The sequence below is a fragment of the Zingiber officinale genome, chromosome 5A, assembly GCF_018446385.1.
Source record: "Zingiber officinale cultivar Zhangliang chromosome 5A, Zo_v1.1, whole genome shotgun sequence".
NCBI classification, from domain to species: Eukaryota; Viridiplantae; Streptophyta; class Magnoliopsida; order Zingiberales; family Zingiberaceae; genus Zingiber; species Zingiber officinale.
Genome location: NC_055994.1, coordinates 148,402,688 through 148,427,999, shown reverse-complemented (window position 1 = coordinate 148,427,999; position 25,312 = coordinate 148,402,688).

Below are 25,312 nucleotides of genomic sequence, written 5' to 3'. Positions count from 1 at the left end.
ATTCTTGTGTAAAAGTTTCAGGTTGCAATAATTGTAAGAGGGGGGTCCTAAGCTAGTATCAGAACAAGATCAGAATCGGGATAGAAGGTCCAACAAACTTCAAATCTGGAGTTGGATAAACATCAAAATTCAGAAGTAGGGATTCATTAATTTTGAAATTCTGAAATACAAAATGTAAATGGCACATCTGAAATCTTGAATCTGAATTTTGAATACTGAAATGGAAATTTCAATTTTAAGCCAATACAATTTGCTGATTCTGGACAGCAATAATTAAGATTCAGTTCTTAATATAATTTGTGAGCACAATTTAAACCTTGGGGAGATTAGTTGAATTCTGAGATGCAGCAATTCTTAATCAGATCAGAATTTGATTCTTCGAATTTAAAAACCTCAATCCCTTGCTGTCCCTAGACGTGAATTCCAGAAAACTGTTTGAAATGTTCAAGAGAAGAAAAGAAGCTGAAATTAGTTTCTTACTTACATTAATTTCTGATCAGTCTGCACAGAGAGAAAAGGGAATTGGTGTTGGAACTTCATTTGGAATTGTGAGAGGCTGAAATGTTAAAAATAGAAGCTATGCCACTTTGGAAATTTCGACTTGTTGGAGCTGAAGCCAATTGAATTCAAGCTTATAGGTATTGAATGTTCACTGAAACAAACTTGTGTTAAGCATTTAAAATGTTTTGTATCATGTTGGTATCAAAATCTGTGGACAGCTTTCAAATCAATTATGAATTCAATTGGGACTTTGATAAATTCAGTAACAAATTGTATTTTTGAATTCTATGTCTTCTACAAACTGAATGAACAGATTTATAAAAATCCGTTGCTGAAAGTAGGAATAGAAAGCTGATTTCTGCAATCTGTTGCTGGAATTTTGGAGCAAGGGTAACAGGACAGTGATACGAAGAATGTGTATCAAGATAAAACTAAGTTATTGAATTCTGTTCTTTTCCTAATAGTTGCTAAAATGAAGAATTTTATTTCTTGGCATGACTTCTGAAACTGAATATAACAGCTAAGGAATTCAGAATTGTTTTGTATCAACTGCTGAAGTTGTCCTCGTTAGCATTGCTTTGAATTGAAGCTTTCATCATTCCAAAGCCAACTGAACCCTTTTACTGAGCTTAGTTCTTCATGATTCAAATCTTGAGGTCATTCACACTCAAAGAGGGCAATGACAACAGCTATAGGCAGATCTGATTTCTGGAATTGTTTTTGGGATGGAACCAAGTTCTGGAACAGAAGGGCCTATTCTTAAGAATGTTTACATGAAAATTTTTTGTCAAACTCCAAGGAATGTTTCTCAGAAGTGTTGGTTACTTGAATCCTAAGAGTCATTTTTCAGAAAAAAAAAAAAAGAGAGAAACTGTGCTTACAAATTGCAGTTACAGATTTTGTGCCAAATGTGTGTGCTCTTTTTATGGTACAAACTTTTCAACCTATTTTCAGATTAGGATCGAGGTGAATTCAATTCTTTACTAGTGCAGCGCTAAATGATGTTTGTTTCCGAGCTTAACTCTTCATTAATCCAGCTTGGATCTCTTTGAATTCGTGACTCTGAAATTAAGAACTAAGTTACAGATTTCAGAATCCAGACAGGCTTACTGAAATTAATCTGTTAAGTTGCTGATGCTCTACCTTTTTCAAGTCTCTTGTGTGCAAAACCTTAAGGCCGAGAGAAATCAAAATTCTGATGTTAAACCTAGAATATGAATTCTGGAGAACCCATGCTGATATTCAGCCCAAGGAATTGATATCTTTTGCTTCTGAAATCTTGAATTTCTGATTTCTTGAACTCTTAATCCTTGCACCAACTGAAATGTAGGATGCAACTTTGAATTAAGACCTTCTCAGCTTAATATGGAATGTTACAATTCTTATATCATGGTTATACTTCTGCACTTGCAACAATCGGAGTGGAACCTGCTGTTCTGTTAGCAGCAGTAATTCAACTCAGAATTTAGCAAATCAGAAGTGTAAGAGCAGAAACTGCAAACAGCAGAAACTCAGGCCTTAATTCTAGAAATTTTTCCAGTAGCTTGATATGGATACGGAAGTTATTAGTGAGGCTTTGAAGCTGAAGTTGCAGAAACTGCAACTCAATTACAACAAATAACATTTCTGGAATTGGTCCTTCACTGATCAATGGAAAATATATATATCTTCCAGAATTCTTGCTTATTAATGTAACTTCAGTTCAATTCATTGAAACTTCAGATTGGAAATTGATTTTAGTTCTAACAAAACAAGACAAGGAGTTTGTATCATCCTCATATGATTGTGCCAAGTTTAATCTCAAATTCAACTTGTTACAAGAGCATGGAGTTTTGATTTGGTACTTTATAAAGATAATAATAACCCTAGCAGTCCTATAAGATCTTCTTTACAGAATCTGTAGCAGCAGATGTTAGAATCAGATTCAATTACAGAGAACAGCAGCACTTTTCAAATTTAATTGTTTTGTTTAATTCTATGATGTGTTTAATTGCCCGAAACGGCCAATGTTTTAAGTGTGGGGGAGGGAATTCTTCTCCATGAGGAGATTTGAGATTGTTTTAGTTTTCAAATGATGGAATTGAAGTGGAAAAACAGTGAAACAGAAAAAAAAAACACAGAAAAATGGCAAAACAAAGAGTATCAAAGGTGGAGATAGAGTATCAAGTTTCTATGTTATCCATCAAATTAAAGGAGAGGTTAGCTTGATATTTTGAATTGGTAACAACAAATAGTATTCATCTCTTTTCACATCAAAATGGTCAACTCATCAAGTATATTCCTCCAATACTCTCATCTTCTCATTTTCTTCATTAAATTCTTTTCTTTTGCCTATTTCATCCACTTTCATTGTTCTTTTTGATTCCATTTCAATTCTTGTTGATAAAATCCTTTTGATTCATGTATGCTATGTTTTATAGTGGTGGAGAATTAGAAAATAAGCAAGTTTATGGTAGTAAAATGTTGTGAGTGACATTGAGTGAGCTCCACTTGTATGCATACTTGAGTGTGAGAGTTAGAATAGGTAAATTCCTTGTGAGATTGCAACTTGCTTAATTTTTCAATTGGATTGAAACTACCATACCTGATTATTGTTTCGATTGTATTTATGATTGGTTGTGATCTTTAGATGGTCTTAGATAAATTCCTTTTACCATCTTCTGAGTATTGCTAGGGAATTTTCTATGGAGATGATTTTTAATTTTCTTTACTTGCACGGGAAGTTCAAGACTAAGTATGGGGGATTTGATAACCATGATTTCATACATGCATGGTTTGATGTTATGTTAATAGATAAAACCTATATTTGCATCACATTTTATGCATTGTCTTTATTTTTGGACTTAATTATAAATTATCTTATTTTTGTGTTATTTGATGTTAATATTTGATTCATATTTTGTAGGCATCAAAGGATTTTGGATTTGGATCTATTCGAACTGAATTGATGCTTGAATCAGAGTTTAAACGAGAAGATCAAGCTGCGGAGCATTATGGACCGTTCATCAAAGATTGGACAGATCTGAACCATCCATTGAAGATCTGGTCCATCCGACCTAAGGAAGAGTAGATCCAGACCCTTGATCAAGATCAGTACATTCGGATCGGATTTTAGGCAATTTTTCACCGTTGATCGAGCTCCGAAGCATCCCAACCATCCATTCAGATCTGGATCTGATTTAAAACAGAAGCTACAGTAGCTTCGTGTCTTCATCGGTTCCCTTCGCGCTGAGCTTCGCGCCCCGTGGCGTTTCTCCGGGATTTCCGACCCCGTTTTCGTTCTCCGATCAACTCTTCAAGCGACATCTTCAGTGGAGATCTTCAAGGCATCATCGTCCTGATCATCTGGAACCATCGACGGGCGTTCCCTCTGGCGGAATTCTATGTACTGTGATGCTCTGTTTTGACCAGATTTGTTGGGCGTTCCCTCAGATTTGAGCTTCGCCTCCCATCAGCGACATTTGGCGGCGTTCCTCCAGTGTTCCTAAGTTTCATTCGACGACCATCCATCATCCGTCGCTTTCATTTCAGATCCAGAGGTGAAGGGTTGCAGATTTCCAGATTTCGGGCCAGTTATAGGTTTTGGGTTGTTTCCAGCTTACCGAGGGCGTTCCGCCGGTATTGTTGAGCAAACCTGGAACCGAGGCGCAGCTAAGACTCTTCACTGATGACCAGAGTTGGGCGTTCTTGTCTCCGGCCTCTTGTGTGACAGCAAGAGTGTGTTGTTTGGTAGATTGATTATGAGAATGGAATGATTTTCCATTTTATTTCATTTTATTATTGTTTTGTAGCTTGACACAACTTTCTTTTAATGTTTGTTATGTTTTAGCAAGTAATCTAGCATTTCATTTCATTGTTGAAGTTTAATTTGTGTTTAATTTGATGCTTGGTTAATTGTTAGGTTGATAAGTTTAAGCTAGGGTTTAAATTGGTGCTTTAGATCAGATTCATCTTATGTCTTGTTATTTTATTCTATGCTTATGATTAGATTTAATTGTGTCTTGTTATTTCACTTTTAGTTTAAGTGTGTTGACGGTTTAATCATAACGTAGGATGGCAATGCGTTGTTGATTGATTGTTGACACTTAGGTAGATTCCCTTTATGCATTAAATTAGTTTCTTATTTGCTGTGCTTTTCATTTGTTAGATTTAGATTCAAAGCTTAAACCCCCCATTTATAAATTAAAATCCCAAAAATAGGAATAACATACAATCCTAGATTATCATTCGACTGTTAGTTCCTCGACATCGATTCTGGGCTCGTCATTACAACACCATTGTGTAGATAAGGGGTTAAGTGAATATGCATTGTGAATTTGATAAGCCTATTCGTGACACATCAATTTTCAACTTATCACTCTGCTCACTTAGGTGATCTCGGCCATCAAGAATAGGGCTCACCCAAACCCAATTTCCAGCCTTCTTGAGCAACCTTTCGCTCTGGCTTCTCATCCCTCAGAAACGCCGCACGCCTCCTTCTCGTTGGCCCTCGTACTCTTCCATAGCACCTCGTCCCTGAGACGCACCAAGACCGTTGGCTCTCTCCTGTGTCGTCCTTCTCGCTAGCTGCGTTCTTTGCTCGAATTTCTATGCTCCTAAGCTCCTGCACACTTAGACACAAGGTTAAAACACCATAAGACCTAACTTAACTTGTTTGATTACATCAAAACAACCTTGGGGTTCCAATAGGGCTTTTATGTAAATTGTTTACATAAATAATATCACATCTCTCATACATTATCATTTTTGTATTTCTAGGTTAATCATTTAATTATGATTTCTATTAATCTGCATTCGATTTTAGACTCGAATAAACAGACTGGGCCGAACTTCTTGAACTGGTTTTAAATTTTGAGGATTGTTCTCAAAGCTGAGAAACTAGCTTATGCCCTTGATCAACCTTTTCCCACAAGTCTTAGTGCCGATGCAACTGTGGACCAATTGTTAGCCCTTCAAAAATATAAGGATGATTCTGTACTTACAAGTTGTATTATGCTAGCTGCTATGACTCCTGAACTACATAAACAACATAAGCATTTGGATGCTTATGATATTGTCTATCATATTCATGAGCTATTTGATGAGCAAGCTATATCAGAAAGGTTCAAGGTCTCTAAGACGATTCTCTTTTACTCAAAGATACAGGAGGGCTCATCCGTAGTACAATATGTACTAAAGATAAACGACTACATAGAGCGTTTAGCATCATTCAATTTTACAATGGATCATGAGTTAAGTATTAACTTAATTCTACATAGTTTACCGAAAAGTTATTCACAATTTGTGATAAACTATCGAATGAACAATTTAGAATCAACCATTCTCAAGATAATTAATATGCTCAAGACTATAGAGCCTTCTGTTAAAGGTGAATAGAAAATTGTGATGTTGGTAGACTCCTGCAAGAAAGGTTTTAAGAGAAAACTAAAACATCAGGTTAAGAGGAAGAGCAAAAAGGCCAAGACAGTAGAACCGACACAAAAGGGTCGATGCCATCATTGTGGCAAGATAGGACACTGGCGAAGAAACTGTAAGATCTATCTTGAGTCCGTGAAGAAGAATAAGACATCTGATGCCCCATCCTCTTCAGATATTTTCGTTATAGATTGTCATGCTATTTTCTCTAACACTTGGATATTGGATACTGGTGTGGCTCACATATATGTAATGATATACAGGGGCTAAGGAATAGTAGAAGACTCGTTAAGGGAGAAACAAGTCTGTGAGTTGGGAATGGAGGAAAGGTTGCTACAATCGCCATCAGAACATACTTGTTACAGTTTCCTAGTGGACTTGTCTTTGTTGGCGACCGTTGACCGGCTAGAAGGGGGGTTTGAATAGCCCTACACAAAATAAAAATACGGCCTTCTCGAACTTAAAGCTTAAATGAACACTTGCATAAATAACATAAAGAAATAAACCAAAAAGATGAGCACAGATTTACTTGGTTACAACCGGGGAGGTTGTTAATCCAAGGAAGTTAACGCGCAATAAAAATCTCCTCCAGGTGGAGAAGCCTCTAACAACATTCAAGCACAGAAAATCAGAAGCTAAACAAAAAACTAAAGCATGTGCAAGTGTTGCTCAGTAATTTCTTGATGTTCTCTAGCTTCTGGACCAAGGCTTTATTTATAGCCTTGGTCGGGGCATCTGGAAGCCTTCCAGGAGCCTGGAGTGGGATAAAATCTTATCCCCAATTCAACGGTCAACATCCACGTCGAAGTGGATAAAATTGAGGTTCCAGGTGCTCGGAGTTCAGGCGCCCGGAGTTCAAGCGCCCGGACCCTTAACGTCAACTTTGTTGACTTTTTCGGTCTAGGCCCTCTACTCCGGTTCAGCTCGCCTCGGTCCGGGTCTTCCACTCCAGTTCCGCTTGCTTGGGTGATCTCGGTCATCTAGAATAGGGCTCACCCGAACTCAATTTTTGGCCTTCTCGAGCAACCTTCCGCTCCAGCTTCTCGTCTCTCGGAATCGTCACGTGCTTCCTTCTCATCTGCCAGCGCACTCTTCCACAGCTCTCCGTGCCTCTGACACACCGAGCCTGTCGGCTCTCTCTTGTGCAACCTTCTCTCTAGTTGCGTCTTTTGCTTCTTGAGCAATCTTTCGCTCCGGCTTCTCATCCCTCAGAAACACCGCACGCTCTCTTCTCGTCCGCCGGTGTACTCGTCCACAACACTTCGTTCCTTAGACGCACTGAGCCCATTGACTCTCTCCCGTACCATCCTTCTCGCTAGTTGCATCTTTTTCCCGACTTCCTATGCTCCTAAGTTCTTATACACTTAGACACAGAGTCAAACACCACAGGACCTAACTTAACTTGTTTGATCACATCAAAACAACCTTGGGGTTCCAACAATCTCTCCCTTTTTTATTTGAGCAACCCAAGTTAAGTTAGGGTAAACAAATATAATATAAAAATAAATAATTTTGCAATAAAGTGTAAACTAGATTATTTTCAATTTTAAAATTTAAAAATTTGAATGAGTTACCTCCCCTTAGACTTAATATTCCCTTCTCCCCCTTTGCTCACATAAAAAATGGGGTGTCACAACAAGTCTAAGGGTAAAATTTTGTAAAAATTTGGTAAAAAGAGTATATTCATTTGTAAAACCTTTGAAAGATAGAAACCATTTTTTAAAAAAATAGTTTTGGCAACTTTTAAAAAATTTATAACATTTAAGTCATTTATAATTCAATGCTTAACAGTTAGTCAACTAAATATTCTTTTTAATAATCAGCTTCCAGGCTGTGGCGAGGCACTAGGCCTTCTTAGTTATTGGAGCAACAACCACTTTCTAGACAAAGTCTTTTAGAGAAATTAAATATTTAATTTTCTCTCTGAAAGTCCTAAGTTTAAAATTTTGTTAAAGAAAAATTAAGTTATGCATGATTTTGGAATCCAAAAATAGATTCCTTCCTATAGGGTTAACCAAGAATTTCTTAGCAATATATTTCTTTGAAATTCTTCTTATTTATCCCTTATTGTATCTAAGGTACCAATTTAATTCATAGAATTTTCTAATATGTTGATTATCTGAGCATGCATGATTTTTCAAAAATATCTACTTGTATTTTCAAATTATTATTTTCTAATTTTAATTTATTATTTTCTAATTATAATATTTTAAAATCTTCAAACGTACAAGATTTATCTAAAATTAATTTTAACTTTTTATTTTCTTTTTCTAGCATGCAACAATCTTTAGTTAATAATTTTACAAATTTGAACATTTGGTTAGGTGATAAAGACCGCACCTGACTTACCTTGTCACCTTCTAATGCTCCCCTGTTGAGTTGCTTTCTTCCGAAGACTCTCCCCCTTCATAGATGCTCATCTGGTATGAGTTTTCTATGTCGTCGGGAAGGAATTCGGCTATAAGGGTTGTCCCGGCAATTTCTTTGGTCTCAGATTATTCTGACGACGACTCGGAGTCCATCGAGGAGTTGGATTCGACTTTAATCGGTTCTTCATAGAGCTTCAAGAACTTTTCCCAAAGTTCTTTTGTACTTTAGTAGTTGTCAATTCTGTCAAGATCCTCCGCCAATAGTACGCTTAGTAGAGGATATTCAGTCTTACCGTTTGACATGAAATCGTCACGCTGCTTTTTGGTCCAGAGGTGTTATTCAATTTCTTTTCCATTCACATTATTCGGTGCTTCATAACCATATTTCATTATTAATAAAATACTGAAATCTGTTTTAAGGAATACCTCTATTCGTCGTTTCTAAAAAGCGAACTCCCCCTCGAACGTTGGTGGGTAAATGTTAGATCCGACCATTGATTAGGTGCTTCAATCGGCGGTTAGTGCTCTTGAAGTGTCCTGGCTCTGATACCACTTGTTAGCGACTGTTGGTCGACTAGAAGGGGGGTTTGAATATTATAGCCCTGCATAAAATAGAAATACCCTTCTCGAACTTAAAGCTTAAATGAACACTTGCATAAATAAGATAAAGAAATAAACCAAAAAGACGAGGCTTACATATTTACTTGGTTACAACTGAGGAGGTTGTTAATCCAAGGAAGTTAACGCGCAATAAAAATCTCCTTCAGGTGGAGAAGCCTCTAACAGCATTCAAGCACAAAAAATGAGAAGCAAAATGAAAAACTAAAGCGTGTACAAATGTTGCTAAGTAATTGCTTGATGCTCTCTAGCTTCTAGACCAAGGTTGTATTTATAGCCTTGGTCGGGGCGCCTGGAAGCGTTCCAAGCGTTTGGAGTGGGATAAAATCTTATCCCCGACGCAACGGTCAACATACATGTCAAAGTGGATAAAATCAAGGCTTCGGGAGCCCGAACCCTTAAAGTCAACTTTGTTGACTTTTTTGGTCCGGACCCTCTGCTCCAGTTTAGCTCGCCTCGGTCCGGGTCTTCCGCTCCAGTGCTGCTCGCTTGGGTGATCTCGACCATCCGGAATAGGGCTCACCCGAACCCAACTTCCGGCCTTCTCGAGCAACCTTCCGCTTCAGCTTCTCGTCTCTCAGAATCGTCACGTGCTTCCTTCTCATCTGCTAGCGCACTCTTCCGCAGCTCTCAGTCCCTCAGATGCATCGAGCCCGTCGACTCTCTCCCGTGTCGACCTTCTCGCTAGATACGTCTTTTGCTCCTCGAGCAATCTTCCGCTCCGGCTTCTCGTCCCTTGGAAACACCGCACGCTCCCTTCTCGTCCGCCGGTGTACTCTTCCACAACAACTCGTCCCTCAGACGCACCGAGCTCGTCGGCTCTCTCCCGTGCCATCCTTATCACTAGTTGTGTCTTTTGCCTGACTTCCTATGCTCCTAAGTTCCTACACACTTAGACATAGGGTCAAACACCACAAGACCTAACTTAACTTGTTTGATCACATCAAAATAACCTTGGGGTTCCAACAGTCTTAGAACTAGATAATTGTTATTTTATTCCTGCATTAATAAAGAATATTATTTTTATTTCTTTCTTAAATAGAAAAGGTTTCCATTTGACTTTTAGTAATAATTATTGTTATATAACGTTGAATGGTGTTCTTTATGGCACTAGAACTTTATGCAATGACATCTACGTGTTAGATACATCTAGTGACACATTCAATAGCGATTAAAACACATGCTTTGTCGCTATCATCTGATCAGGGAGATCATTACTAGGAAAGAAATACAGCTCGAGAAAATTCCCACTGAAAGGAACCTAGCAAATTCTTTGACAAAGACTCTACCACAAAGTAAGTTTGAGAGTCACGTCCATGTTTATGGTTTAGGATACATTGGCGATTGGCATTAGGCCAAGTGGGAGTGTTCGCTATTTGAGTACATATTATATGTTTGATTGTCTTAAACTCATTTACTGAATGTTCACAATACAATTCATAACATGAGAGAAATTGTGATTAGATCACAATTAGTGATTATCTCTTATCCTGTTTGAGAAACTTGACAAAACAGAAAGCTAGGAGAAAACCTACTGCCGATGGAGAATAAACCTGTGGAATATTGATCCGAGAAACTCAAAGCAGATCTGAGAGAATAAAGTCGCAGAATGCCTTCCTTGCACAGAGATCTCAAGACCAAAGGAAGAATTCAGCGAAGAATACAGAGATCTAGAGCTCCTGCGACTTCCTGCACACAAGAGACCAACCAACACTAGTGTCAGTGACCTAAGACTGGGGTGGGAATCCCTTGCTAGGCCCTCTGACGCTCAAGTTAGTGATCTCTCTTAGTGTGGAAGAAGGAAGAAGAAGACGAATAGTAGTTGAAACTAGGGTTTGCAATGTGGGTTGTGAGCGTGAGTATCAGCGTGCCTGGCCAACGGAGAGGATTCCCCTTTTTATACCGCTTCATATAACCTCCTTAGTCATGAAGTGCACCCCGGTTTGTTAGAGTTTGTTATGAGATGACATAAGCCATGTATTTGCCGAAAATAACTTTTAAGGAATCTTTTTTGTACCCCAGATGTACTTTCTTTATCGCTTAGTGCCTGTAGAAGAGTCTAGAAACATTCTTCCCGCCAAATTAGCAAACCTGTTATACAATCACATACTACAGATATCTTCATTAAGCTATTTATAAATATTCTTGAAATATTTGTTCTCGCCCTGTCTTATAATCTATATGGAGATATATTTATCGTCCATACTTACTTACGCTATTTTTATTATGTTACCCCGACTGATGTTGCCCTATATTTTCTTAAGCATGTTATCCCGGCCGATATTGACTTATATGTTCTTAAGCATGTTAACCTGGCCGAAATTGTCATATATGTTCTTAAGCATGTTATCCCGGCTGATATTGGCCTATATGTTCTTAAGCATGTTAACCTGGCCGATATTGACCTATATGTTCTTAAGCATGTTATCCCGGCAAATGTTCTTAAGCATGTAATCCCGGCTGATATTGACCTATATGTTCTTAAGCATGTTATCCCGATCGATATTGACTTATATGTTTTTAAGCATGTTAACCTGGCCTATATTGTCCTGTATGTTCTTAAGCATGTTATCCCGACCGATATTGGCTTATATGTTCTTAAGCATATTAACCTGGCCGATATTGGCCTATATGTTCTTAAGCATGTTATCACGGACGATATTGCCCTATATTTTCTTAGGCATGCCACTCCGACCGATCTTGACCTATATGTTCTTAAGCATGTTATCCCGGTCGATATTAGCCTACTTTCTTAAGGTATATACTGGCCGATATTGGCCTATCCTTCTCAAGGTATATCCCGACCGATATTAACGCTTGCTGAATTCTACTATTTCCTTTCCCCTTTTCATCGGGGACCTACTAAACCTAACCCATATCAATCTCTATATGTGCAATTATGGACGTATTGAAATTTTCCTAGTCGTCGAATTGATGCATTCGGACATCATCACTTCTAGAAGACTAGCACGGGTTATACTCCTTGGTTTGCCAAGTAGTTTTTTTCTCATTGGCTGGAGATATTGAGATGTCGAGAGTTAAACATGGATGCTAGTTATACTAACTAGTTCATTAGAGTGACTCGTTGTAATATAGTTATCTATATATATGCATATGTCTGTGAAGCTCTTATTGCAGCTTGAGTACAAGTTTCCTTTGACTTGAGGTATACAAGTCATCTTGGTCATGGAGACTTATACTTTGACATCTTAGGAAAACACCTCATTGAGGTGTGGACCCGGTATAATTGGGTATAAGTCAAAATGTCCGGAGATATTTGGATAGCCCACAGAGGATTCACCATTTCTTACGAGGAGATGTATATTCTATGACCACTTGTTAGGATTATTACTCAAAGTCTTTGGCTAAAGCATCACATGTTAAGAATATGAGACTCTTATACATATGTACGAGTAATTTGAATCCGTAGAAAGAGAAAGTGTTACTTAGTTTAGGTGTGACATAGTCAGTATAGTGGGGATAGACACATAGACCATGTCTTGAACCAAGTGGGTATAAGACAAGTGAAAGGAACAAGGCACGACTCACTGTAGTTGTTGAAGGGTTTAGAATTAGTTCCAAGATTAACCTATGATTTTTTGGCTAATTGGAGATCATGATATACTACTAGATGTAACTCATGATCATTCTATAATTAAGTAGTTAATTATGGACAACCAAAATAAACCGGAAACCTATTGGGTCACACGCACTAACAACTCTCTAAAAGACGTAAAATAAGTTAAAGAGTAGGATTCTTAGATCAAGAGATAAATGTTTAGTTGGACTGTATATAGGACAAATATGAAAATATTTGTCATGATGGAAGCACGGATGTTCTACATCTCTTATGGTAGAGTTGAACCATATTTGGTTTAATCATGAATTAGTCATGAACCAACTTGGTTTAGTTGTGAACCAAACCAAGGGGTTAATGGGCTAATTTTTAGTTAAGAGATAATGGATTGGATTTGAGTTTTCTAATTTAACTCATTAAAGAGGATTATATATAGATGTAATTGGGAGAGAATTATATACAAGTTTTATTATTTGGTTGATTGGACTTTTGAAAACTCAATCGTCCTCTCCCTCTCCTCTCTCTCCCGCTGCCAACAAGAGGGTGCTTGCTCTTGTTGTCGTGACCACCACAAGGGAGAAAAACTCTCTCTTGCGTGCTTCTCTTCTTCTTCCTCTTGATCTCTCTTCTTCACTCATGACTAGTAACTTCCGAATGAGAGGCTTGTACTCACAAAGTTGTCTTGAGGAGCTCAGCGTGGATACGAATGGAGGTGAGGTTCGACAACATTGCTACGATTGATGCCCTTCTCATCACAGGTCATCCGTAAGGTATACCTATCGTAAATTTACTTTCTGTAAAAATTTTAATTATGTGATCATGTTTGGTATGTTGTATCCTTGTATGCATGTGGTGTGTGAGATGTAATAATTAGGAATTATTATTGTTTTATTTTATGCTACGCATGCTTACAAAACGTGTTCTAGCATGCACTTGCATCGGGCATAACCCAACCAAACATCTATGGTCACTTGATTGAATTTTTAATGTAAGCCCTCAGTGTTTCCTTCGGCCCTTGCTTGAGGGAAAATAGACTCAGCGTCATCTTATGGTAGCGACGACTGCTGGTAAAATGATGGAGGAACGCCCGAAGAAAATCTTTGAAGCAAAAGATGGATTCAGATAGGAGCTTGTTAAACCATCTTTGTGCCGAGCCAAAGAAGGTGGTGAGGAACACTCGACACTTGACTCTGTTTATATACTGATGGAGGATAGATGTGTTCTTAAATTTGAGCAGGTGATCCTCAGGGTCGGTCGCTCCTCCATATTCTTCAATCGATAGGGGTGGGAAATGAGCCGACAATTTATCTTCCAAGATTTCTTTGGATAACAACATGCTCTCCTTTACGAAGGTCACAGGCGAATGCATTTTTAGAAGATGATCCCTCAGGCCTTTCCGCTCGGCCCATGTCATTAAGGGGCGTACGAACAACACCCAGTGATATTCAATCGGTGATGGGGGGCACGGGCGGAAGGCTAGTTGGCTGAGCAAGTGCTTGTGGGTAGGCGACTGGGGGAGGGTGGATGGCTAGAACCAGGTTGGCCCTTCCACTCGAGTCCCGCGTTCGGCCTGAGGGTTGGTCACAAATATAACAGGGTCATTTGGAAGAGGGTACTCGGTCGCTGCTTGTTGCTATTGCACCAATCTAGCCACTCGGGTGGCTACTAGTAGTTCTAAATTTTCTTATGACAAAGTTACAGTAGTAAGTCGTTCAATCACATCTATCTTCATGTTTTAGATACAGACAAAGTTTCCACAGACAATGCCATTATGATCATGTCCAAAAGTAGAGAAGATGGCTGACTGGGAAGGTGGCTCTAATGTCGATTATGTAAAGACTCTGACTTAGCAAAAAGTGGCCCTGAGTGAGCCTGTGTGTCAAAAGGAACGTCAGTAACCGGGTCAGGAAAGGGGTCCCCAGTGCAAGCACTCCGATGCTCAAGTCAGTGATCAAGTCTGTTGGAGTGTATACTGAAAGCCTAAGCTTTGTAAACATTCATTAAGAATAAAGAATCACATTTGGTCAAATTATCTACATTTAGTTGTAGTTGTTCAATTAATTTATACTGTAGATAACATAGTATGTGGTGTCACATGCAGAAGATGATGTTATCAGTACCTTATAAATTATAAACAGTAGCTCACGACCAAAATGAAAAGGAACAAACCATTAGAAGGTCGTAGTGTAATTAGGTATCAGTTTATCTTGACTGTATAATTACACTAGTACACTTAGAGTGTATTGAGTAGAACCATTTGAGGTCGTTTCTTTTATACTGATTTTATAAAGAAACAAAGATCTCGGTTATTATGGAAGTGTGTGCTCTTAATCCTGATATAATAACAAGCACATATATTTGATATTTATTTCTTTAATTTATCAATGGGTGAGATTTAGTTCGATGAATCAATAAGCCCGATAAGTTGGGAAATGGTATCACTTATAGTGTGTGTTGTTGATTATAGAAGGAAACTGTGTTCTAGAGATACTAGGTTGATAATGTCCCCAAGAGGAGCTCATAAGGATTGTCATGTTAAACCCTGCAGGTGGACTTAGTCCGACATGACGATAAGGTTGAGTGGTACTACTCTTGGACTAAGATATTAATTAAATGAGTTGTCAGTAACTCACTTAATTAGTGGACATTCGATATCTTAAACATAGGGAGACTAACACACTCATAATAAGAAGGAGCCAAAAAATGTAATTTGGGATTGGTGCGGTAGTTCAATAATAGTTCTCTAGTGGAATGAATTATTATTGATAAAATTAAGTTGTGTGTTCGGGGCGAACACGGGATGCTTAATTTTATCGGAAGACCAAAACCAATTCCTCCTCTCGGTCCCTATCGTAGCCTCTTATTTATAGAGTACTATACCCACCAATTGGGGGTCGGCCAAGCTAGCTTGGGAACCAAGCTAGGGCCGGCCTAGGTATAAGATTAGGTGGCCGGCCCTAGCTTGAACCCAAGCTAGTGGGGGCCGGCCAAATTAAATTAAAAAAAAATTAATTTTAATTTTTATTATCTGGAAGATATAATTTATTAAAGAGAATTAAAATTAAAATATCTCTCTTGTAAAAAGATCTACAATAGATTAAAGAAAGAGATTAGATCTCTTTCTTATTTATAGATTGGTGAGATATTTTATTTTCTCTTTAAAAATTATTCACATGTTGTAAAATTAAAATTATGGAAATTTCTTTTTATCAACCATGAAGAGATTTTTGAAGAGAAATTTTAATTTTAAAATTTCCGGAAACAAATTAGGAAGTTTTAATTGTTGATTGAAACTTGTCCAATTTGTTCTTCATGATGTGGCCGGCCACTTGAATTTAATTGGAGAAATTTTATTTTATTTTTCTCAATTAAATCATGTCAAGGAAATTAAGGAAATTTTATTGTAATTAAATTTCCTAATTTGCCTAGGCCAAAGAATATAAAAGAAGGGGTGAGGGTGCCTTCATGAGAGACAACCTCTATTATTTCTCTCCCTCTTTTGTTCCTTGGTGTGACCGGCCATCCTTTCCTTCTCTTCCTCTTGTGGTGGCCAAACCCCTCTCTTTCCTTGGAGCTCTTGTGGTGGCCGGATACTACTTGGAGAAGAAGAAGAAGAAGGAGAGGAAGCGAGCATCTCTTGGAGCTTGGTTAGTGTTTTGATTTTCTTCCTTGGTGAAGCTTCTTTCTTTGTGGCCGAACCTAGCTAGGAGGAGAAGAAGATGGTTGGTGGTTTCTCATCTTGGAAGATCGTTGCCCACAAAACGTTCGAGATTAGAAGAGGAATACGGTAGAAGATCAAGAGATCTTTCTAAAAGGTATAACTAGTAATTTTTCTTTCCGCATCATACTAGTTATTTTTGGAAATAATACCAAATACAAGAGGCTTACGATTCTAGAATTTCGAATATGTTTTTCGATGTTGTGTTCTTTTGTTTTTTCTTTTCCTTGTGATTTGATTGTTCTTTTCGGTTAACCTAAAGTTATTTTAGGAAATTAAATATTAGCTTTCTATAAAAGGTTTTGTCTAGTCGGTGGTGGTTGCTCCCATATCCAAGAAGGTCATTTGCCTCGCCACGTCAGTACTGGGAACCGATTATGGAAATTAATATTTAATGGAATTAATAACTTAAGGTGATTTGGGTCGAACGTGTTAAGTTCCGCAGGAGACCCAAGTCAAAACCTAAAAGAACGAATAGATTAAGTTTTGGATCAAACGTGTTAAGTTCCGCAGGCGATCCAAAATTTAATTTAAAAGAACACATGGTAGCTAGGAAAAGGTTCAGACCTTTGAACAAAATTTTTGTACAGTGAAACCTCTAGGTTTTCCGAGTAGCAACCAACAAAGTCAAGTATAATGAGCAGTGATTATGAGTGTGTAAAATTGTGTAGCATCACATATCTACACTTGTAGATGAAGACCTCTTTTATAGTGTTCCTGTTTGTTTGTGCATGAATCGCAAAGCATTTCCAAAAAAGGATAGACCATAAATATGCTTTGACACTTTTCCCAAAATAAACTCGCAATCTTTGCATTTGGCATGGTGGAAGCTTTTAATGTACAACTTGCATATGGAATATTCTCTGTATTCCATGGCACAAAACGTCAAAAAGGAATGTGGGACAGTTGGGTTGGCAGGTTCATTATATGCTTAGCTAGCAAACTGACAGAGACCCTCGTATAGTCTGACCGGCTAGAGCCATTAGGTCGGATTTGAGGGATGTTGTCAGAGACTCGACCTTCACTCAACCTCTCTATCTGGCCAGAGAGTTCGGTGACACTACAAGAAAATGGATATTTAGAAACAAAATTTTTGATCGCTAATATATATATTTTCGTCGCTGACATTTATTTGCAACGATAAATTTTCGTCGCCAAGGTCGTCGTTATAAGCTTGTCGCAAATACATTTTAGCGACGAATTTTTAACAAGCGTCGCTAATAATTTAACAACATTGCATTATTCGTTGCTAAATAATTATATATCGTCGCAAAGATATTCACGACGATTTATACAATTTCGTCGCTAAGATTCATGTTAGCAATGAAACAAATTGTATCGTCGCTAATATCTTGGCTACGATGTGAGTTTGTTCGTTGCAAAACAAATGAAATCTTTTGTAGAGAATGGTCCATTTAGCGACGAAATAAGAACTATTCATCACTAAATACTTTGCAACGACTTGTATAATTCGTCCCAAATAAAAATATCTGATCGATTTGTACAAAATTTAGCGGCGAAATGTTTAGTTTCATGGCTAATACGGAATATTAGCGATGAAATAATCAACATTCGTCGTTAACAATTTTTCTATGAATAATTATCGTCGTTAAACAATAAAAGTTCGTAGCAAAGTTTACGATGAGTTTCGATATACCAGAATGGTTAGCGACGATTTATAAAATATCGTCGCTAACCACTATTTTTTTAAATTTTTTTTTTTGATTTGGTTTTTATCTTGTATACAGATTTGCAAATATACATTATCATCACAACTATAACAACAAATTCACAAATGAACCAACAAATAACTCATACTTCAGCACAAACAAAATCACAACATTCACAAACCAAGTTCAAAACATGTTCACAACTAACAATCCAAACAAGTTCAAAGCATGTTCACAACCAAGTTCACAACCAAAAATACAAACTAGGGAAAAACAAGTCCAAAACAACATAATGTTCACATCCAAAAATCTACACCATTAATGTCTAAGACCGAGGAGGAGGTGGTGGAGTTGAAGATGAATCATGGATCAAGGAATCTAATGCTCCAGGTGCCAATCAGTTAAGAATTTGTTCAAAGATATCTTGCCTTGATTTTATTGATGCTAACTCATCTTGGGTGTTTGTTAACTGAACTCTGGTGCTTGCTAACTCATTTTGGGTGGATTCAAGTGTTTCTTGTAATTGAGCGTTAGTTGATCTGGATGAGGATGTGACATTTGAAGAAGTAGACCTAACTGGCTTCGGCCCACTTCCAAGTCCTCTGATATATCCAGATCGAATACCAAGGACCTGATACAAGTTAAAATTTTGAACATAATAAAACATATGATATAATATGATATGATATGATATGATGATATATTAAGCATATGAATACAACTTTAACTCAACAATAATTACTTCTATATGAATCATATTGAAAAGCATGATTCTAAAGCATTGCCTTTTTTGACTCTGCAAGTTTACATCAGTGTGTAGCTCTAAGCTCACTGGTGAAACTCGTAAGCTTTTCAAAAGTTGCTCAAGTTTCTAAGGCTGCACCAAAGCTTTGCTTGATGTGATTTCATTAAGTGGCAACTCCGAGTATCTAAAAGTTCTACTTCAATCTTTTTATTTTTTATTTTTAAATATATAAGTGCACTTAGAAATGGCTTTAGAACCAGTACAATTACATACAATAAAAAGTAAATTGAGTATAAGAAGGGTAAATATATTCACTAAAAGGTCCAAATTCTTTTATAGGTTTGTCAGAAGTCTCCGTCCACGTTTTTACAGATTACTATAAAAAACAGTGATAACTATATCTGCGGTAATTAAATAATATTCTCATAGACCTAATCACAAATTGTATATGTAACTTAGACTACATCGATGTGCTCTTCTGGATTTTGTGATATTATATACTCATCGCGTAGTCTCACCATATCATCCTAGAAAAAATAGACATATTAAAAAGTTTATTAAAAATAATTATGCACTGTTAAGAATAAATTCACTAAATAAGATCATAACATACATATGCAGTTTTTACCGTATCCCCAATCCACCTTTTCTTGAGCTATAATGGGTTTCATTAAACACAGTAATCCAATCTTTTCTTTGTAACTGATCGGTCTGAAAATGAATGAGTCATCAGCATACCATGTTTTAGAAGTGCCAATAGATAAGAGACCAAACTCCTCAACTATTGATTTTTTTTTTCGGATTACATTGGAGCCATTCACACTAGAATAATTATACTTTATATCTGAAAGAGTAAAATAGTTTAACAACATCCTTCAATACTCCAAAAAATTCTAAATTATCACCGTCATCAGATGATGGTGTGCTAACCTTGCTATTCTGAGTAGTTCTGCGAGAATCACGGGACCTTGTATGGTATCGAATACCATTTACAATGCAGGCTTCATACAGTTGAACTTTAACATCAAGTCCCATTGCTAAATAATATAATTCGTTTGTGATTTCTGAATTTGTTAAATTCTTTAACTTTATCATTCTATCCTTAAACCATTGTGGAAAATCTCTCTCATGATATTGGAGAAGTTGATTTGAATGAACTTTATGTGACAGAAATTATATATGTTCACTGCATAAACAAATAATTATATTACAATTGTATAATAAAATATAAATAATAAAATTACATAATGTAAAAACTTACTTCCTATATTGATCAACTTCTTTACAATTGTTGAGAATATACTAATGTGCTTTTTTATACAAAGTCAAAGGCAACTTCAGATTATGTGGGTTTCCAAATACTCTTGTTTGTTGTGAAAAAATACTTAAATTGCATGTTATGGGTTGAACATCTTGGTTTCGTTCTGGCCTACTAAATCTTGTCTCAATTTTACTCATATATAAGGAACTGAAAGTCAATGCCTTATTTATAATATACCCCTCTGATAGATCCTTCAGGCATTGCTTTATTACGAACATATTTTTTTAGTCTGCCCAAATATCGTTCAAAGGGATACATCCATCATGAAGAAACAGGTCCAGCTAATATCGCTTCACAGGGTAAATGAACTGCCAAATGAATCATAATGTCAAAAAATGCTGGAGGAAATATTCGTTCCATCTTACACAAAATGAAAACTATTTCCTCCTCCATTTTACATAAGTCCACTATGTTTAAAGATCTTGCAGTTATCTTTTTAAAAAAATCACATAACTCAATTAGTATGTCGCATATGTCTTTTGGAAAGAATTTTCGTACAGCCGCTGGAAGTATTCTTTGCAACAAGACATGACAATCATGTGATTAAGGGTGTCAAAAATGAATCCGACCCGACGACCCAACCGGAGTCGACCCGAAAAAAATCAGGTTCGGGTTGGGCATTTTCGTGTTCGGTTTGGAGGGTTGGAATGTAAAAAAGTTTCGGGTTGGGTCAGGTCGGATTCGGGTTGACCCGGATTGACTTAAATATAGGATTTTGTGAGTTTTTTTGGGGTTAAATTAAATTTTATTTTAAAAATTTAGATGTTTTTATGTATATTAATATCATGTTTGTATGATAATGATGGAGTATTGAGATAAAAGTGAAGAATTATAGGGAAAATAACCCAAAAAAGTCATTTTGAATAGGATTTTTGGGTTATATGGGTCGGGTTCGGGTTGATCGGGTTGGTCGGGTTCGGGTTCGGGTTCAGGTTGAGGTGTTATGGATGAACTCGGGTTCGGGTCGGGTTCGGGTTGGGTTAAAAAAAACTCAACCCGACCTGACCCACCCGAATTGACACCCCTACATGTGATTTTAGTCCATGTAACTTTCCATCATTTACATTCACATTTCTAGATAAATTAGCAGCATATCCATCAGGAAAATTGATGGATTTTAAAAATTGACAAAATTCATGTCTTTCTTGTAATGTCAATGTGTAACTTGCATATGGTTTACTAAATTTATCTCCAACTTTCTTTAAATACAGTTCACTTCTAATTCCCATATCCTGCAAATCTATCCTTGCTTTAAATGTATCTTTGACTTTCCATCTATATCAAATAATGTGTCAACTAAAGCATCACATATGTTTTTTTTCAATGTGCATCACATCTAAATTGTGTCTCAACTTTAAATCTGGCCAATACTTTAACTCAAAAAATATAGACTTCTTTACCCAATTTGTATCATCCAAAGATCGCTACCGCTTTTTACTTAATGTAAGATCCTTACTGAACGTCACTTGCAGTAATGCATCTAACTGTGCTAAAATCTCATAACCATTAAGTCTTCGTGGTGGTCCTTCTTGTTCAACCTTTCCATTGAAATTCTTATTGCTGCAGCATGGGTGTTGCACATTCAAGAATCGACGGTGGCATGTGTAGCATATTTTACTCCGTAATCTTTGAGATTTAGTTTCATCAAGGCATACTGGACATGCTTTATAACCCTTTGTGCTCCATCCAGATACTGTTCCATATGCTAGAAAGTCATGAATGGTCCACATCACAGCAGCATATAATTGAAATACTTGTTCAGTCGATGCATCATATGCTTCCACCCCATCATCTCATAGCTCCTTCAGTTCGTTGATCAAAGGTCGTAAGTACACATCTATCTCTTTTCCAGGTGATTTAGACCCAGGAATTAAAAGACATTATTAAGTATGATGACTTCATTTTTTTCCAAGGTGGTAAATTATAATTCACAAGTATAACAGACCACATACTATAAGCATTTGACATATTTCCAAACGAATTAAAACCATCAGTAGCCAACCCTAAGCGAATATTTCGTGGATCATTAGCAAATATTTCATGTAAAGTGTCAAATTCTTTCCATGATTCACTATCTGCTGGGTGTCTTAATATACGATCTGTTTCAACCATCTTTTCTTTATGTCATCTCATATCTTTTGTTGTATGTTTGGAAATAAACAACCACTTAAGCTTGGGCTTCAAAGGAAAATATCGAAGAATTTTCTAAGCATTCTTTTTCTTATTCATCCCATCATACTTGTATCTAGGCTCCTTGCACACTGGACATATATCTTTATTCTCGTGCTCACACCAAGATAATATGCAATCATTCTTACATGCATGTATCTTCTCATGTGTCAATCCTAACTCTTTTAACATTTTTTTTGTTCATAATGAGAGTTTGGAATCGCATTCGGTTTGGGAAATGCTTCTTGCAATAACTGAAGTAACATATCAAAAGATTTATTGTTCCATCCATTTAACACCTTCACATGCATTAACTTGACCAAAAAACTGAATGCAGAAAAATTTGTACAAGTGTGATATAACTCTTTTTATGCTTCTTCAAACATTGAGGTATAACTTCCTCTAATATCATCTGCATTAATATCATCTAACTGATGCCCACTAGTATTGATATTTTATACATTTCTTAAATCAGTAAACATATCTTCAAAATCATCTTCTTCAAAACCACAATCATGTTCTTCTTCATTGACAATATTTATATTAATAAATGATGTAGCAGCTTCTCCGTAAAAGTTCCAAACTTTGTATAATTTATCAAATACCCACCTATAAAGATGTCCTCAAACATAATCCAACTCATATTTAAACAAATTGTCACACCTTCGACATGGACAACGAATTTTTGATAAATTCAAATTTATCATATAATCCTTTGCCACCTTTATTGATTTAACCCATTTATATATTCAGTTCAATCTGATTCTCAATCATTATCCAACTTTTATCCATATTTATAACCTGATCAAACATATAAAACATTTCATATTATTCAATAAAATAATTCTAAAATTAATTAATAACATTAAAAAAACCCTAAAATTATCATCTAAGGTTGAGGTCAATAAAGGAAAAAATAATTGGCTCAAAGATTTAAAGTCCGACGGCAAAAAGAGTAAAAAGGTATCACCCTCTAAAAAGTGAACATGAAGACATCTAATAAAATTGAAAGAGGTACTAGTTAACTATATTTGACAGTGAAATATGATATCCTGAAATTGAGGAAGATAAAGTGTTAAACCATGTGAGTTTGCCTTCCCCAAATAACAAAATGTAAAACCACTACATGCCCTCTTCCTTCTCTTTCTCTGTACTTGACATTAACTACTCTCAGTCATCTCCCCATATAAACCAAGTGAGGTTTATGTACCACCCCACCCTCCTCACTACTAGTGTGCGAGAGCGGAGCGCTACTGGACTACTAACTTTACTTAATTAGAGTTGTTCACATGTAAAGATCAATACATAAACTCTCTAAAAATACAATTAACTAGCAGCGGAAAACTAAATGACTCATCTAATACATTCTTAATAAATGGCAATCTTAATAAATCCTTATGCTAGGTCCCAAGACTTCTATAGTCCAGGCATCACACATCCATCCGCACCTCCTTGTCGCCTTCCTTTGCTATAACTTTTCTTTACCTTTATCTGCAGTAAGAGGAAAATGCAACTATAAGCAGAATTGCTTAGTAAGCGTCATCTAACTCACAAAACTCGAATATGCATGTAACTGGAAGAAGTCTAAAACTGAATGCTCAGAAAGAAATACTACTCATACTCATCTACTAATAAAAGAAAATATACTGAAGGCTAAACATGTAAAGTAAATCTATACAATCATACTAGCATAGAGAACTAAACTTACTGAATTTTAAACACTTTCTGATTCGTATTACACTTGCTTAAAAACTTATTCTTTAATACTTTATACTTATGTAAAAATTGCTTTACTTGTTCAAAAACTTATACTTATAATACTTCAAAAATAATAATCAACTTCTCTTGGGCCCGGCAACTATGCTTTTACTTTTGTAACGACCCGACCCATTTGGCGGCCCATTTGGCGACCCTCGGGTCGTCGACCGTCGACCGTCGACCGTCGGTCGTGCCGTTACTACTAGGTTATCTAAACCTAGGGACGACTAAGGGAGCCCAACCCAAAGACAACTGAGAGTCCAGCACAGTGCCACTGATAAAAGTAAAATACTTGTTATCTTTTAATACTTCTAATATATAATGTCTCGACATTTTCTTTAGCACCTTATGTGCCAAATTCCCTAAAGTCTTGACTTTGGGATCTACTTAAGGCCTTGACCTTTTTCTTTCTTTTCTTTATCTTTCTTATACTTTTCTTAAACTCAAAATACTGATAGGGAACTCAAAATTTATAATTGAAATGCTTAATGAAAAATCTACACTGCAATGCTTAATTAAAATCTGCATTATAAGCTTACATAAAAATCTGCACTTATAAGCTTAATTAAAATCTGCACTATAGGCTTAATTAAAATAAGCACTATAAGCTTAAATAAAAATCTACACTATAAGCTTAATTAAAATCTGCACTATAGGCTTAATTAAAATCTGCACTATAAGCCTAAATAAAAATCTGCACTATGAGCTTAATTAAAATCTGCACTATAGGCTTAATTAAAATCTGCACTATAAGCTTAATTAAAATCTGCTCTATAAGCTTAATTAAAATCTGCACTATAAGCTTACATAAAAATCTACATATGAGCTTAATTAAAAATCTGCACTATAAGCGCTCATCATGCTTCGAATTCAAGAAGAATAAAGGTCCGAAACTACTCCTACTGTAGGTGAGAAGCACTTACCTTGATTCTTGGACTCACAACCGAACAAAAAGGGCATCTAGGACCTTGGCCAGCCGCCGGAGATGATACTAATCCCTCATTTTAGCAACAATGCACATGTGATTAGAGAGAAAGAGAGAATGGTTTAAGTCACGGGAAAACAGAGCATCAACTTATCCCTTTTTATAACTTAATATTTCTGTTAACTCCTGAAATAAATTGGCTATCTTTTCTAAACAGACAAATCCAACATCAACTTATCCCTTTTATAATCCAATATTCTGTTAATTATCTTAAATAAATTTGCTACTTTTTCTAAACAAACAAATCCAACATCAACTTATCCCTTTTATAATCCAATATTCTATTAATTATCTTAAATAAATTTGCTACTTTTTCTAAACAAACAAAACCAACATCAACTTATCCCTTTTATAATATTCTGTTAACTATCTTAAATAAATTCGCTACTTTTTCTAAACAAACAAATCCAAGATCAACTTATCCCTTTTATAATCCAATATTCTGTTAACTATTTTAAATAAATTC